The 16236-nt window shown below is 45.2% G+C and overlaps 1 long non-coding RNA gene across 4 annotated transcripts in view; it reads right to left on the reverse strand.

Moving 5' to 3' along the window:
• The window catches only part of LOC149123540 (uncharacterized), a 106960-nt gene that overhangs the window by 35943 nt on the left and 54781 nt on the right, over window positions 1-16236 (reverse strand). Inside the window, exon 3 of one of the 4 annotated variants that reach the window (XR_016216176.1) lies at window positions 694-879. The exons of 2 other annotated variants lie outside the window; for them this stretch is intronic. This is a non-coding gene — a long non-coding RNA (uncharacterized LOC149123540). Of the gene's footprint in view, window positions 1-693; window positions 880-11112; window positions 11295-16236 lie in introns of those variants that run through there. One more of the 4 variants, XR_016216178.1, reaches the window with a different exon arrangement.

The raw sequence follows: 16236 nt of genomic DNA on the forward strand, positions 1-16236 counted from the left end.
CCAATCCAGCTCTCTGCTAATGTGCCTGGGAAAGCAGTGGAAGATGGCCCAAGTACTTGGTGCCCTGCACCCACATGGGAGACTAGATGAAATTCCTGGTTCCTGGTCTGGCCCAGCCCTGGCCATTGCAGCCATTGGTGGAATGAATAAGCAGATGGAAGACTTCTCTCTCTGTCACTGCCTCTCCCTCTTCTTAACACCAAAACACCACACCGGCCTCTCAAATAAATAAATAAATCTTTAAAAAAAAAAAAAAAAAAGGAAAGATCTCACACCATTGATTCCATTTTTCCCAAACAGATCAAAGCTATTGAAAAGTGCTCAGCAAAAGACTATGTACACATTGCTTGTTGAAAATAATCCAGCCTTTCTGATAACATTGAGTAAATCCTGCAGAACTTGATACGCAACTGTAAGGACTGGTAAAGGAGCCACACAATTGCCCGTTATCAGTTGATTTTATGCTGTGCATATTCTGAAGATCAAGAGAGCCTTAAAGTGTGGGGGTTAAGAGGAGCTCTAGAAATCAGTTTCAACAATTTTTAACTTATGGGTTTTTTTAAAAAAGATATTTTATGAAAAACTAAGGTTTTTTAATAAGCTATTTATAATTTTTTACTATTCAATAAGAAATAATAAAAAGCTATGTCTTTTTTTAAAGATTTATTTATTTATTTGAAAGGCACAGTTATAAAGAGGCAGAGGCAGAGAGAGAGAGAGGTCTTCCATGCACTGGTTCACTCCTCAGATGGCCACAATGGCTGGAGCTGTGCCGATCCGAAGCCAGGAGCCAGGAGCCTCCTCTGGATCTCCCATGCAAGTTCAGGGGCCCAAGTGTCTGGGCCATCTTCTACTGCTTTCCCAGGCCATCGCAGAGAGCTGAATCAGAAGTGGAGCAGCCGAGACTCAAACCAGTGCCCATATGGAATGCCGGCACTGCAAGCAGCGGCTTTACCTGCTACAACATAGTGCCAGCCCCAAAAACCTGTATCTTTAGGAAGCTATTTTTACCAATGATTGATTTATTTGAAAAGCAGAGTAACAGGGAGAGTCAAAGAGAGAGAGACCAACTTTCCATTTCTGCTGGTTCACTCCTCAGATGCCCACAACCCCGGGGCCTGGGGGCCAGGCAGAAGTCAGGAGCCTGGAGCTCCATCTAGGTCTCCCACATGGGTGGCAGGGACTGAAGTGCTTGAGCCACTATCTGCTGCTTCCCAGGCACATAAACAGGAAGCTAGAGTCCAAGCAGAGTAACCGGACTCAAACTAGGGACTCCAGTCTCTCCACTATGGGATGTAGGCATCCCAAGGGGCAGCTTAAACTGCAGTGCCCCAACACCTGCCCCTAGCAACTCTTTAATATGCATTTTAGTTGAGAGTTGTGGACGCAGTGTTGTAGTGCAGATTAAACCACAGCTTGAGGGCTGGCGCTGCAGCTCACTAAGCTAATCCTCCACCTGTGGCGCCAGTACTGAGGGTTCTAGTCCCGGTTAGGGCGCCGGTTCTGTCTCGGTTGCTCCTCTTCTAGTCCAGCTCTCTGCTGTGGCCTGGGAAGGCAGTAGAGGATGGCCCAAGTGCTTGGGCCCCGCACCCCATGGGAGACCAGGAGGAAGCACCTGGCTCCTGGCTTCGGATCGGCGCAGTGCTGGCCATAGCAGCCATTTGGGGGGTGAACCAACAGAAGGAAGACCTTTCTCTCTGTCTCTCTCTCACTGTCTAACTCTGCCTGTCAAAAAAATAAAAGAAAATAAAGACAGTTGGCAGAGGACCAGTTTGAGTCTCAGCTGCCCTTTCAATTCAACTTCCTGCTAATGCACCTGGGAAGGCAGAGGAGGATGGCCCAAGAGCTTGGGCCCTCACCAGCCAGGTGGAGTTTCCTAGCTTCTGGCTTTGGCCTGGCCTGCCCTTGGCTGTTTCAGGCATTTGAAGAATGAACCAGCAGAAAATTTCTCAATTTCTCTGTACTCTGTATCTCAACCTGTCTCTCCATTTCTCCTTTCTCTCTCTCTCTCTCTCTTTTTTTTTTTTTTTTTTTTTTTTTTTTTTTGGACAGGCAGAGTTAAGAGAGTGAGAGAGAGACAGAGAGAAAGGTCTTCCTTCCATTGGTTCACCCCCAAAGGGCCACCATGGCTGGCGCGCTGTGCTGATCCGAAGCCAGGAGCCAGGTGCTTCTCCTGGTCTCCCATGGGGTGCAGGGCCCAAGTACCTGGGCCATCCTCCACTGCACTTCCTGGCCACAGCAGAGAGCTAGACTGGAAGAGGAGCAACCAGGACAGAATCCGGCGCCCCAACTGGGACTAGAACCCGGGGTGCCAATGCCACAGGCAGAGGATTAGCCTATTGAGCCATGGCACTGGCCCTCCTTTCTCTTTCAAATAAGTAAATAAATCTTTAAAATAGAGTTAAAAAGAACTTTGTAAATCTGAGAAATGCAAAGGGCATGTGTTTGTTCATTCTAAATTATAATTTAGATATCTGTAAACATGCAATACCAGAAATGTTACCCATAAAATAATAACTTTCATATGGGTAAGTAAAATCATATAAAAATTATATCTTGATGTTATATTGTAAGATGTAACCTGCTAAAATTTACAATCATGAAAGTATAGGATTTATACATTGGTCTTTAGTGTTTTTTTTTAAGATTTATATATTTTATTTGAAAGTCAGAATGACAGTGACAGGGATAGAAAGAGAGAGAGAGAGATTTTCCATCAGCAGGTGTAGTCCCCACATGCCCACAATGACAGGGGCTGTTCCAGGTCAAAGCCAGGAGCCAGCAATTCCATCTCAGTCTCCCATGTGAGTGACAGGAGCCCAAGTACTTGGGTTATAATCTAGTGCCTTTCCAGGCGCATTAACAGGGAGATGGATCAGAAGTGGAGCAACCAGGACTCCAAACAGCGATCAATGTGTGATGCCAGTATCCCAAGTGGTAACTTAACCAGTTGTACCACAGTGCAGGCCCAGGTCTCGGATTCTTGAAATAATGAACTTTAAAAATTTAAGCATTCATTCTTCTTTCAAATACTTGTTGATACTCCATTCTAGAAACAGGTGGCTTAAGGATCTTCTACAGTGAAGTGCATAACATTTACCTCAATTTTTAAACAACAGCAATGCCATATTTATGAAATAACAGAATCAGAAAACAAAACACAATGATTACTGCTTACTGCTTCCTAAAACAAAACCTACATGTTATTTGCTATCATTATCCACTGCACTGTAAAAAAAAGAAAAAAAAAAAAAAAAACCTCTAATATTCCATTTATACGCAATTTTAAGCAAGAATTCCTTAACTACAGAATGGATATCCTTATTTTATTTTATTTTACAAATGTAAACACAACTTCACTCTCTTGCCCTTTCTAGTCAATTACCTTTCTTAATTTTCCCTCATTTTATCAGAAAATCAATACTATTTTCCAAGCAAAATAATCACTGTGTTTTATTTCCTCCTAGGTCTCATTTTCCAATTCTAAATTTTCTTTTGAGTTCATTTAAATTTTTTCAATATGTGATAGATTAATTGTTCTCCTAAAACTTCAATAAATGCTGAACCTAGGACCAAATGCTCCTAAAAATATCGAAAGAAATGAAATTACATTTCCTTTATCTATTTACACCTCTTCTCAAAGCAACAGTTTAGACTTCTTAGAGAAGATTTATTTTTATATATTTAAAAGGCAGAGTTAGAGTTAGAGAGAGGAAAAGACAAAGATAGAGATCTTTCATCTGCTGGCTCACTCCCCAAATCACCACAATGGCTGGGGCTGGGACAGGAGCTTCCTCCAGGTCTCCCGTGTGGATCCAGGGCCCAAGCACGTGGGCCATCCACTGCTGCTTTCGCAGGTGCCTTAGCAGGGAGCTGGATTAGGAGTGAAGCAGCTGAGGCCGGCACCGCTGCTCACTAGGCTAATCCTCCGCCTTGCGGCACCGGCACACCGGGTTCTAGTCCTGGTCAGGGCGCCGGATTCTGTCCCGGTTGCCCCTCTTCCAGGCCAGCTCTCTGCTGTGGCCCGGGAGTGCAGTGGAGGATGGCCCAAGTTCTTGGGCCCTGCACCCCATGGGAGACCAGGAGAAGCACCTGGCTCCTGCCATCAGATCAGTGCGGTGCGCCGGCCACAGCAGTGGCCATTGGAGGGTGAACCAATGACAAAGGAAGACCTTTCTCTCTGTCTCTCTCTCTCACTGTCCACTCTGCCTGTCAAAAAAAAAAAAAAAAAAAAAAAAAAAAAGGAGTGGAGCAGCTGAGACTTGAACTATGAGATGCCAGCATTGCAGGCAGTGGCCTAACCCACTACACAACACTGGCCCTATACTTTAAACCTTAATAGTAAACATATTGGACATAGGTAAAAGAAAAAAGACTCAAAGGGAATTTAAATGAAAAATGAGTACAAAAATAAACCCAAATAATTGCTTTTGGCTAGGAATTTGTCAATTGTTGGGTATCGTGGATTTCTGTGTATGTTTTAATAATACTCCTGCTCTATACAGGCACCTGCAGCACCAAGTTAGGGAGCCCTGGCCTGTAGTATCCACTCTTTAGATTTCTGCACAAATGAGTTCTGTGAAGATCAAACTGGAGGGAAAGGCTTACCAAGTGACTGTCTCATTAGCCCGGGGCCTGGGCTTGCTGCCCGTCTCTGATAGGGTTCCTAGTGACTTCTTTTAGGCTTAAAGCCAGGATTTATTTTTATGTTAGGTCTTGGAGCAATTTATTCAGCTCCCACAAGCCCCATGGTATTGTTAAATCCTCAGATTTGACAGTTGCCATCCCTAAGAGGTATGTAAGTACAAAAGTCAGAAGAGAGAGAAAGACAAAATGCCACAAAGACACTTAATGAGGTATAGAACTATTCTCCTTTTGGGCAGAACAATCCAACTTTCGATCTACCAGTCAAGTTCTGGAGCTGGAGCTTGAGACAATTAGCTGCCACAGCCTCCAAGGGAAAACCTCTAGGACAGGAAGGCCATAAGGGGACAGAGGGCAGCAAGCAGGCGTCTTCCACTTACTGACAACTTACTTCCATTCACCCATTGCTAACCCTGTGCTAGGTGCTTCAGCCAACTTATTCCTCAAAATCAGCCCATAAGGAAGAACAAGAAACAAGAATCTGTAGCTACTGTGTCATCGACTCTTATCCTCATCTTTCATTTAATGGACAAACCCAGGCTATGGAGGAGTATAAAAACTGGGAAACCAACTGTGCCAGCATTAATGATGTAACTTGAATAAAACCAGACTGAAGCTTCCTTGGCACCTAATTCCCATCACAGGTTCATTAGTAGGGACAGAACTGCACGTCTGAAGGGCTACTCAGTATTCTTGGAGGATAAATGGTAAATGCCCTTCTGGTTGCCAAAGGACAATGAATGCATAGATAGCTATGGCTCATGGGTAGATTCGCTTCTTTCTGTAACCTCTGGCCACACTTTGGTTCAACCCAAACAGCCAAGCTCTTTTTTAAAGATTTATTTATTTATCTGAAAGGAAGAGTTAGAGAGAAAGAAAATGAGATCTTCCATCATCAGCTGGTTCACTTCCCACTTGGCTGCAACAGCCAGGACTGGGCCAGGCCAAAGCCAAGAGCTTCTTCCAGTTCTCCCACATGGGTGCAGGGGCCCAAGGACTTGAGTCACCTTCTGCTGCTTTCCCAGGCACATTTACAGGGAGTTGGATCCGTAGCAGAGCAACTGGGACTTGAACAAGCACCCCATATGGGATGCCAACACCGTGCTGGCACCTCAACCAAGTTCTTGTTCACAGCCCTGACTCCTCTACCCTCCCATGGAAGGCTGACTAGGTTAGCTGAATGGCTGGGGATAGGTTGGGGGGAGGGCGGACAGTAGCCAGACACCTTGGACCAACAGGGAGTCACTGCAGGACTCCAAAATAAACCATTCCAATTTATATTTCTTTGGAATATTTTTTTAAAGATTTATTTATTTGAAAGGTAGAGTTACAGAGAGGCAGAAACAAAGAGAGAGGTTTTCAATCCACTGGTTCACTCCCCAGATGGCCACAATGGCTGGAGCTCTGCCGATCAGCACCCAGGAGCCAGGAGCTTTTTCTGGATCTCCCATGTGGGTTCAGGGGCCCAAGGATGTGGGCCATCTTCTACTGCTTCCCCAGGCCACAGCAGAGAGCTGGATCAGAGGTAGAGCAGCTGGGACTCGAACCGGCGCCCATATGGGATGCTGGCACTGCAGATGGTGGCTTTACCCGCCATGCCACAGCACCAGACCTCTTCAGCATATTTAAGATGGCTATTCTGAGCAACTGTAAGTAGAACTAAAGAGTAGTTTTTGCTACCCTTTAGCAAAAACAAATTTTCCACCATAGAAAAGATGGAAATTAGTGAAGGAAAGCTGATGTCAGCAGGCTTTTCTAACTGATGTCCCCTCTTCTGCCTACAAAAGATTGTTTCACAGGAAGAAGAGACTGTGAGTCTGATACGGGGCGGGGGTGGGGGAGATTCCCACAGGTGGCTGCTACTCAGGAGACTTTCTCTGCCCGACAAAATAACTCTCGCTCTCAGAGTACCCCCTATTTTTCAGCCTTCACAACCTATCACCTCCTCCCTTCCCTAGAAGCCCTAGCACCTCCCACTTCGTTTGGCTCCATGTAAGCCGCAAGTGTCTAGCCCCCTTAGATTCTCGGACTGAATATGCACCACTTCCATGCTTACTCTCACTAATAAATTTGCTAACCTCTATATTGTCGGTTTATTTCACAAACCAGAATTATCAAAACTTAAAAGGAGAAAGAGTACATTTAAAACTTCCCCACAGAACCACTTGTGCTGGAGGAATAGTACACAACCACAGGCAAGGTGTCCAAGGTCATCAATACTATTTAAATATTTTCATCTCATTTATTTCTAAAAGACAGCATCCCTGAATATAGAATTCTTGGTTGAATTTTTCTTTTTCTTTCAAGACCTTGATTATATTCATCCCATTCTCTTCTGACCTGTAGGGTCTCTACTGAAAAGTCTGCTGTTAGTTCATTGGGTTTTCCTCTATATGTAATGTTTTGATGTTTTTCTCTGTGTCATTAGGATTCTCTCCTGTCCTTAACATTTGACAATTTGACTGTAATATACCTTGCAGAAGGTCTTTTTTGGTTGAATGCAGTTGAGGTTCTTTGAGCTTCCTGTATTTTTATGCCCATGTCTCCTTCAAGACTTGGGAATTTTTCAACTATTATTTGATTAAATTGGTTCTCAATGCCTTTTCCTTCTCCTTCAAGCATCGCTATAATACAAATATATATATATATATATATTCATTTAATGGCATCTCTTCTGGGGATTGTGTACCATCACGTACAAGCCTTGAACAAAGGGGTGCAGAGAGGACCTTCCTTAGGTCCCACAGGCGAGACAGTATCCCTGGCAGTTATAGAACAGTCACAGATCCAGAGCTTCAGGATGCAATGAGGTCCCTCAGCCCCAACAGTCACAGCCCCAGAGCTGCAGGGCTTGGGAGGAACCTTATCCAGGTCCCACAAAGTAGTCACAAGTTATACTAGGGGTTGTGCACTAATAGATAAAGGACTAGAGAAAAGAAATTCAGACACAGTCTTCCCCATCCTTGCCCCACCAGGGAGCACAGGTTCTCTTAGAGAATCACAGCCCAGAGCTGCAGGAAGCAGTGGGCTCTCAGAGGAGGCTTGCAGGTTATGATGGAGGCAGTGGATTGGTGACTGCCAGCCTGAATCAGAGAAACGTAGATAGAGCCTTCCCGAGCCCTTCAGTGATCTCAAGTTCCTCTGGGATTGTGGCAACAGCAGCAAGTCACAGAACGAACTATCACCAGTTCCCACAGGGGATGCAATGGTGATGCCGGGGCTGGTGCTCTGGGCACCCAGCATCCTGTGCTAAGAGATGCACAAGAGGACTTCCTGTGGTCTGGTCTTCTAGGCCTGTGTATTAGTTGAGACTGGCACCACATCCAAGAAGCAGCTAGGAACTTCTCCAGACCGTAAATATTGTGTAAGCATGGCTCCAGGGTTTGTGCCCAGCAATGCCATAGCTGCAGGATGCAGGGGGGCCCACTCTGGTTTCTGTGAAGCACCTGCCTCCAGCTGGGGGTGAGTGGGAGGAGGCTTCTGGTGGCAATAGGGCTGCCTGCATTAGTGGTGCCAATGCCACAGCAGCTCCAGTCTGAGGCTTTGGGTGTGGGGTAGGTTCATTTGTTGGAGAAAAGCAGTTTCTCAGACCCCAGTCAACTTTCTAGCCTGGATTTAAAGCCAGCAAGAACTGTGAATTCTCCTGCAGTTAACCTGCTGCCCAATGGTTACAGTGGTGGTCACAGAGCTTTCTGCTTACTTTTTCCCAACAGGATGGAGTTCACCTGCCTAGTAGCTGGTGTATGAGTTGCGATGTGCTTTGTTCCTCTCTCTCTGCTGGCTTTCAGAATCTCTGTGCCACGTGCAGTTCCTGTCACTTCTTCACTGTCGCTTTCCCCTGTCAGTCTCTTGGAAATGCCATCCCTCCTTTATGTTTCTAGTTCTTCTCTGTGGTGCAGGCAACTGTGGGGCCCCTCTAATTCAGCCACCTGAGATCTCCCTTCTGCCAGTCTTTCATCATTCATAGAACACAGCATGTCTAAACTATATGCTGTCTAAACATATGCACCACACACACATATTATTGTTTTACCAAATAATACTGCACCGTACATAATATTGTATTGTAGTGGCTTTTCTCATTTTCCGTACTGTTGTAGTCATTTCTATATGTTGCAGTCTGGTTAAAATCTAACTTCCTAAATCCAAAATTAGGGCAAAAAACTCTCTTTGCCTTCTGACAAGTGGGCTGGCCTCAACAATATGAAGGGTGAGGAAGGAACACTGAATGAATATCTAGACTTTCTTTCCCTCCTGGTTGCCAGCTGGGAGAGAGCTGCAGCTCTCTCAGCTTCTGGGTGGTCACAGGCAAGCAGGTGGACAGCATCCTGACATCTGCAAACACCTACAGGCCCTATGTTAGCCCCAGATTAACCTGGCTCAGGCAGCGGAGAGACATCAGTTCTACCAGTAAATCTAACAACACACAGTCCAGAATGTTTGACCACAGTATCAGGTTACTCCAGCAGAAGGCAGGGCAGGTATGGGCTACTCAGCTCATATGTAAATAACCTGCAATTTCTTCACATTAGAAATGCCTTGAAGACAGTTATACGCTCATTATTAAAGTCACCATTTATACTTAAATTCAATTGATTGCACTTCAGCAAATTTGCAAAACTTAAGGTCAAAGTCTTTCAATAATTTGAATGAAGTCTGTTGCCCAAAGGCAGCAAGTCTCCTTTTAAGGTGAGGTTTGTCTGTGCCCTGCACAAAAGGGAGTTACCCCCAGAATCACTCCAAATCATCAATTTGTAAAAATGTGTTTGACAGTCTGAGAGAGAGAAAGAATGAATGAACTCCAATCTGCTGGTTCACTCCCCAGATGCCTGTGACAACCAGGGCTGGATCAGGTCAAAGCCAGGAGCAAGGAACTCAATCCATGTGAGTGGCAGAAACTCGACTACTTGAGCCATCACAGCTTCCTCCCACACTATACATTAGCAGGTCAAGAATCAGAGCCAGGCACTAGGCTAATCCTCCGCCTGCGGCGCCGGCACACCAGGTTCTAGTCCCGGTTGGGGCGCTGGATTCTGTCCCGGTTGCTCCTCTTCCAGTCCAGCTCTCTACTGTGGCCCGGGAGTACAGTGGAGGATGGCCCAAGTGTTTGGGCCCTGCACCCGCATGGGAGACCAGGAGGAAGCACCTGGCTCCTGGCTTCGGATTGGCGTAGTTCCAGCCATGGTGGCCCTTTGGGGGGTGAACCAACGGAAGGAAGACCTTTCTCTCTGTCTCTCTCTCTCTCACTGTCTAACTCTGCCTGTCAAAAAAAAAAAAAAAAAAAAAAAAAAGAATTAGAGCCAGGGATCTATGGATTTGGGTATCAAACACAGGTACTCTGAAGCAGAACATGAGTATGTTAACCTCTAGGTCAAAGGCTCATGCCCACATCATTTTGAATGACGGTTTCTTATTTTATTACATAAATGGACCAAAGTTTATCAACTGTCTTTTTTTGAAAAAGAAAATTATCATTCAATTTCTTATATAATAGCCCTACAAGGAATGCCCTGGTTGCTAAATATTTTTCTACCTGCTTTATCATGGCCTTAGAATAAATTCTTTCAAGTAGAACTGTCAGCTCAAAGCGTATATAGATTTGAATGGATTTTGAAATCAAGTCACCAAATTGCTCCCTCAGTGAAGTTACACCAATCTTTATTCCCATTAGGCATGTGTGGAAGTATTTATTTCCCTGTAACTTTCTCTACACTGAGCATTACCATAAAATAGAAATGCTAATTTGACTAAAACAAAAATGCAAATTTGACAGGTAAAAACATTCATTTCACTGTTTTCCTTTGCATTTTACAGAAAGAATAGTAAAACATCAGTTTTGGTGCCAGTATTATGGCCTAGAAGGCAGCACCAGCATCCCATATGGGCACTGGTTCGAGTCCTGGCTGCTCCACTTCTGATCCAGCTCCCTGCTAATGCACCTGGGAAATCAGCAGAAGATGGCCCAAGTCCTTGGGCCCCTGCATCCATATGGAAGACCCAGATGGAGCTTCTGACTCCTGGCTTCAGCCTGGCCCAGTCCTGACTATATTGCAGCCATTTGGGGAGTGAGCTAGTGGATAAAAGATCTCTCCCTATTCCTTTCTCTCTTTCAAATAAATAATTAAAAAAAAAAAAGACATCAGTTTTGGTTTATCTGTCAGCATTAGTTAAAAATCTGAAATGAAACTTGTACCCAAACAAATATAAGCAGATATTTGTCTACACTGTTTTCTAAAGTCAGTCCATAATCTTTATTGGGATATGTTGATGAGGGTGGAGGGAAAGTGAGCCGAGGCCCAGTGAAAGACTAAGAACTGCAACAAAAGCTACTCCAGGCACAACTCGGTCCCTCTGATGTTAACTAGGCACAGGGTCTCCACAGCTTTAAAGGAACCTCAGAATTTGGCTTTTCTTTTTTTAAAAAAAAAGAGTTTATTTATTTATTTGAGAGGCAGAGTTACAGACAGTGAGAGGGAGAGACAGAGAGAGAGGTCTTCTGTCCGCTGGCTCACTCCCCGAATGGCCACAACGGCCGGAGCTGAGCCGATCCGAAGCCAGGAGCCAGGAGCTTCCTCTGGGTCTTCCATGCGGGTGCAGGGGCCCAGGGACATGGGCCATCCTCCACTGCCTTCCCAGGCCACAGCAGAGAGCTGGATGGGAAGAGGAGCAGCCATATGGGATGCTGGCGCCGCAGGTGGAGGATTAACCCACTGAGCCACAGCGCCAGCCTCAAAATTTGGCTTTTCTCGGTCACTCACACCAACTCTATTTTTCTTTCCTTTGATGCTTTATTATTTAAGTGAAAGGCTCAGCTTGTCCTGCTGGAAGAGGATGATGGTTTGATTTGGTCATGAAAAGGATGCCATCAAAGTGGCAGGAAGTCCTCTTCATGCACGTCTTTGAAAACTGCCAAGGCATTTCAGGTCAGCATTTAATAACATCACAACCAGGAAGTCCTCTGTTAGATCTAATCTACATCCATCTTGCTGCAATTTATAAATAAACTTTGGCTTTCCACCCCAGCCCTGGAGTGCTGGGTGCCCAAGGGAAATTTAAAATGATAATTGAGTGCATACCCGGGCAGAGCCATCAGAAGAGGTCATTAATGCCTGCAACCCACTGTGATGCTCAGATAAAAGGTGCCTCATGTGCACAGAGCCTCACTATTTTTTCTTTTTTTACAAAGGAGTCCCATAATTAAATCCTACTAGTAGCAATTGCAAATACTAAATAATTCCTATTCAGAAAAGAAAAAAAAAATCCAGCTCATTTCCTTATTTTATTGTAGGACAGATGCATACAATGGGTCTTTTATCAAAAATGACACAGGGTACTGAACTCCTGCTGAGATAAATTAGGAACAGTGCTTTCCAATCCAGAGAAAAATGTGCTCAGCATCCCAGGTGTTGGTTGGTTAGAGGTGGGAAGACCGGGTGTCTTGGTTGAATATTAACTCCCTGACCTGCTGCAGATAGCCAGGTGACAGCTGCAGTGAGGTTTCTTTGAAGTGTGACATTCCTGGGGCACTTCAAAGGACCCAGGCCTCTGAGGCAGGTACATTGGCTGGCCACACCTGGTACCTGCCGACCCCACCGCAGCAGCTGGGCTGACAGGAAGCCCGTCAGGAACCACCCAGGGTCTCTTTACTGAAGTTCACCCAACTGAGACTGTTCCAAAGGAAGGCGCAGGATCCCGAGAGCCCTGAGCTCTCTTTTTCCTGCAGACATAATGCCTCCTCCTTTCTGGTCACATCTTCACGGCTCAGAAAGCAGCAAGTATGGAATTTGGACTGGACAGTGCCCTGAGTGAAAATCAAACCTTATTCACACGGGCAAGAGATCTGAGCGGAGTGCTAAAGGGAAGCTTAGTTAAAAGTAAAATGTGAGCAGAATACTAAGGCTGAACACTGCTGCGAAGGGTGAATGTGAAACAACTACAATAACCGAAGCCAATGGCCAAGGGAGCACGCTGAGGTCAGATCTAGAACAGGAAAGTAACCCTGGCCTTAATCCAAGCTGGGAAAAACACTGAGTACACACAGTATGCTCCCCACCACTCTGGGTCACCCTGAAGCAATCACCTCTTGGAGTTTCTAGTAGTAGCAAGTAGTACTGAGTCCCTACCATATATGAGGAATCATCAAACAGTTCGTGGAAATACATATCAACTTTTTTTAAAAAAAATTATTGTCTGGGGCCAGCATTGAGGAACAGCGAGTTAAGCTGCTGCTTGCTTCTCAGGTGTCCCGTATCAGAGCTATTTCGAGTCCCAGCTGCTCCACTTCCAGTCCAGGTCCCTGCTCATGTGCCTGGGAAGGTAGCAGAAGATGGCTCAAGGACTTGGGCCCCTGCCGCACTGGTGGCAGACCCATATGGAGTTCCTGGCTCCTGGCTCTGACCTGCCCCAGCCCCAGCCCCTGCTGTAGCGACCACTTTGAGAGTGAACCAGCAGATGGAAGATCTCTCTCTGTCTTTCCCTCTCTGTAACTCTGCCTTCAAATAAATAAATGAGTCTTTACCAAAAACTTTTTATCTTTACTTGAAGATCAGAGCGACAGAGAGGGAGAAGGAGGGAGAGGGAGAGGAGGAGAGGAAGATGTAGGGGAGCTCTCCCATCCACTGGTTCACTCCCCACATGTCCACAACAGCCAGGGCTTGGCCAGGCTAAAACCAGGAAATCAGTCCAGTCCTTCCACACAGATGGTGGACTCAGGTAGTTGAGCCACCAGTGCTGACTCCTAGGGTAGGCATTAACAGGAAACTGGAATGGAGAGCAGAAATGGGATGTGAACCTCAGGACTCTGACATGGAATGTGGGTGCCCCAAGCAACGGCTTAACTGCTGCACCAAATACCTGTCCTGTATGCACTTTTTTTTTTTTTTTTTTTGACAGCCAGAGTGGACAGTGAGAGAGAGAGACAGAGAGAAAGGTCTTCCTTTGCCGTTGGTTCACCCTCCAATGGCCGCCGCAGCCAGCGCACCGCACTGATCCGATGGCAGGAGCCAGGTACATATCCTGATCTCCCACTTTTAATTGCATTTTTCTATAAGCTTTCTAAAGTCCTCTCATACTTACGGTAGCTAAAAAGTGAATAAAATACAACACTCCTTGGACAATTTACAGTGTGATTGAGACTGTCAGCTGTGAATCTCCTTGCCAGACGTTTGACATCTGGAAACAGACAGCCTTAGGCTTGACTCAGAGCCCTTCCATTTGCTAACTCTGAGACACTGAGCAATGCCCTTAGCTTTGCCATCTCAGTTCCACCCTCAGAGAGCAGTTGTGAGGATTAAGTGAGAGAACACAGGTACAATGACTACCAGGATGTCTGGCACTTAGCAACAGCTCAACAAAAAATATGAGCTAATAGCCTTACTGCCATCACAGGGAAGAAGGCAACCAGGTGGGCTGTGGCTCCGCAGAAACCACCGTCCCACCCAGCTTACAGGTCGCATTGACTGTCAGTGAACTGTGTCTGCGTTTGTAACTCCCTTGTTTCTGGAGGAAGAAAGGTCTTCATGCCAGCTGTCTGTGGTTTGGGGGAGAATGTGATGTGCTAAGGAACCAGAGCCTCCCATGCATTTTTCTGTAGCATCCGGCAGGGCAGCCCGGGCAACAGAGCACACTTGGCTGAGGCACAACAGTGACATCCTCCACTGAAGACGCTTGTACTGATCCCTCTCACTGCCACCCAACAGCATGCACGTGCACTCAGCTCGGGGCTGGTGAAGATGTGACACCCTCTGCACAGTACGAGGAGCTCAGTGAATGTTCACGCTTCTTGTATTAAGATACAACCATGAGGGTCTGATGCTTAGCCTAAGGGTTAAGACAAGTGTGTCCCACATCAGAGGACTGGGTTCAACTCCCAGCTCCAACTGCTGTCTCTAGCTTCCTGCTTATGCTAATCCCAGGAGGCAGTGGTGATGGCTGAGGTCATCCATGTGGGATATTCCTGTCAGCCATGTAGGAGACCTGGCTTGAGTTCCCCGCTCCCAGCTTCAGCATCAGCAAAACTCGAGCTAGTATAGGTGTCTGGGGAGTGAACCAGAGGATGGGAGATCTGTCTGTCTGTCTTTCAAATAAGTAAATAATTTTTTTCTTAAAATATGATGTAGCCATTGTCCCTGAAGCAGCAAATGATTATTTTCCATCAACACACCCACTCTCATCACTGAACCAGTCCTCCTCCGTGGTGCAGAATTACGGTGGAGAGGAGAGGACAAAGGCACAGAGGAAAGGACTCCCTTAGCTTTGAATCCTCGCACACAGAACAGAACATTAGAAAGAGTTGAGCTGTGGAATTCAGTAAGACCTGGGATTGAATCTTGGCTTTACCACTTATACCAATATACTTAACCTCTGTAAGTCTCAATGTTCCCATCTTCAAAATGGAGAAATTGAGAGAATTAGTCATAATGTATTAACATACTTATACCTAGTCTAATATCTGATTTACTATAGTTAATATCAACCTTTTCTACTGGTTCTTTCACACATTGCATATATTTCCTCTTAGCAGGTGCTTTATAAATTGTAAAGGCCATGAAAACTGACAGCAAAAGCTATATGAGATCACATGACAGTAAACTTTAATTATTCTTCTCCATAAAGAATGAGCCGGTCTAAGAGTTAGAGAACTGAGAGTGTCGGCCTATCAGCCACGCTTCCTGGAGGTAAGGCCATAAGGAAGGCTGGCCCCAGACAGAATGGAAAAAAGCAGAAATGTACTTTCTCATGCAATCCTTCCCTTTCTCCCACTACCTGCCCATGACTGTCTTCATTACCAACTAGGCAATCCCTTCTAGGCACCTACCTCTCTCTCTCTCTCTCTCTCTCTCTCTCTCTCTCTCTCTCTCTAACACACACATACACACACACTCACACAACACTGAATTTTTTTTTTGTATAGGTAGGTATAGGTAGCACAGTGTGGTAGAAATGGCCTATCCACACCTGTGACTTCCCAAAGGCCAGTATCTCCCATTCAAATTAATCCAAGATTGCTAAGACCTCACCTTAGTCATTTCTGTTTTTTTTGCCAAGACTCAGTCAAGTGTAATCTCTCACCTAAGCCTCATAAAACATCCTGGTTCCAGACTCTTTACTCCAGCATAATTCTCCTCTGTAAGTCCTTTCAATGGCTGCTAAAAGCATCTGTATTCAGTATCTTAACCACCTCTTTCCCCACTGAATAAGTTTAGTGAGTATGGTAACTATGAACATTGATACTGCTTCTACCATTGTCACAGTAGCTTACCTTTATTAAGATATTTTGCTAAGAGCTATAGATACTTTATTTCTTGCAACAAATCTGCAAAATAAGTATAATTTTTACAATCTAGCAAACAAGGAAACTGAGATTCAGAGTGCTTGGGTAACCTGTCCAATGTCATAAAGCTAAAATGTAGATATTGTGGGATTCCAAATAGGCTAGTTCATTCAATCATATATTTATCAGCTCACTCCTTCAACACATTCAACATACAGTTGTTGACTGCCATGAACAGAGCTAGTTTTGATTACCAGCAAGCAAAACGGAAGCTATTCCTATGCTAAAGGAATTTTTCTTCAATCTGGTTTGAAGATCAA

Source organism: Oryctolagus cuniculus, chromosome 11, assembly GCF_051225735.1.
Source record: "Oryctolagus cuniculus isolate XC-2025 breed Fujian yellow rabbit chromosome 11, ASM5122573v1, whole genome shotgun sequence".
Lineage (NCBI taxonomy): Eukaryota > Metazoa > Chordata > Mammalia > Lagomorpha > Leporidae > Oryctolagus > Oryctolagus cuniculus.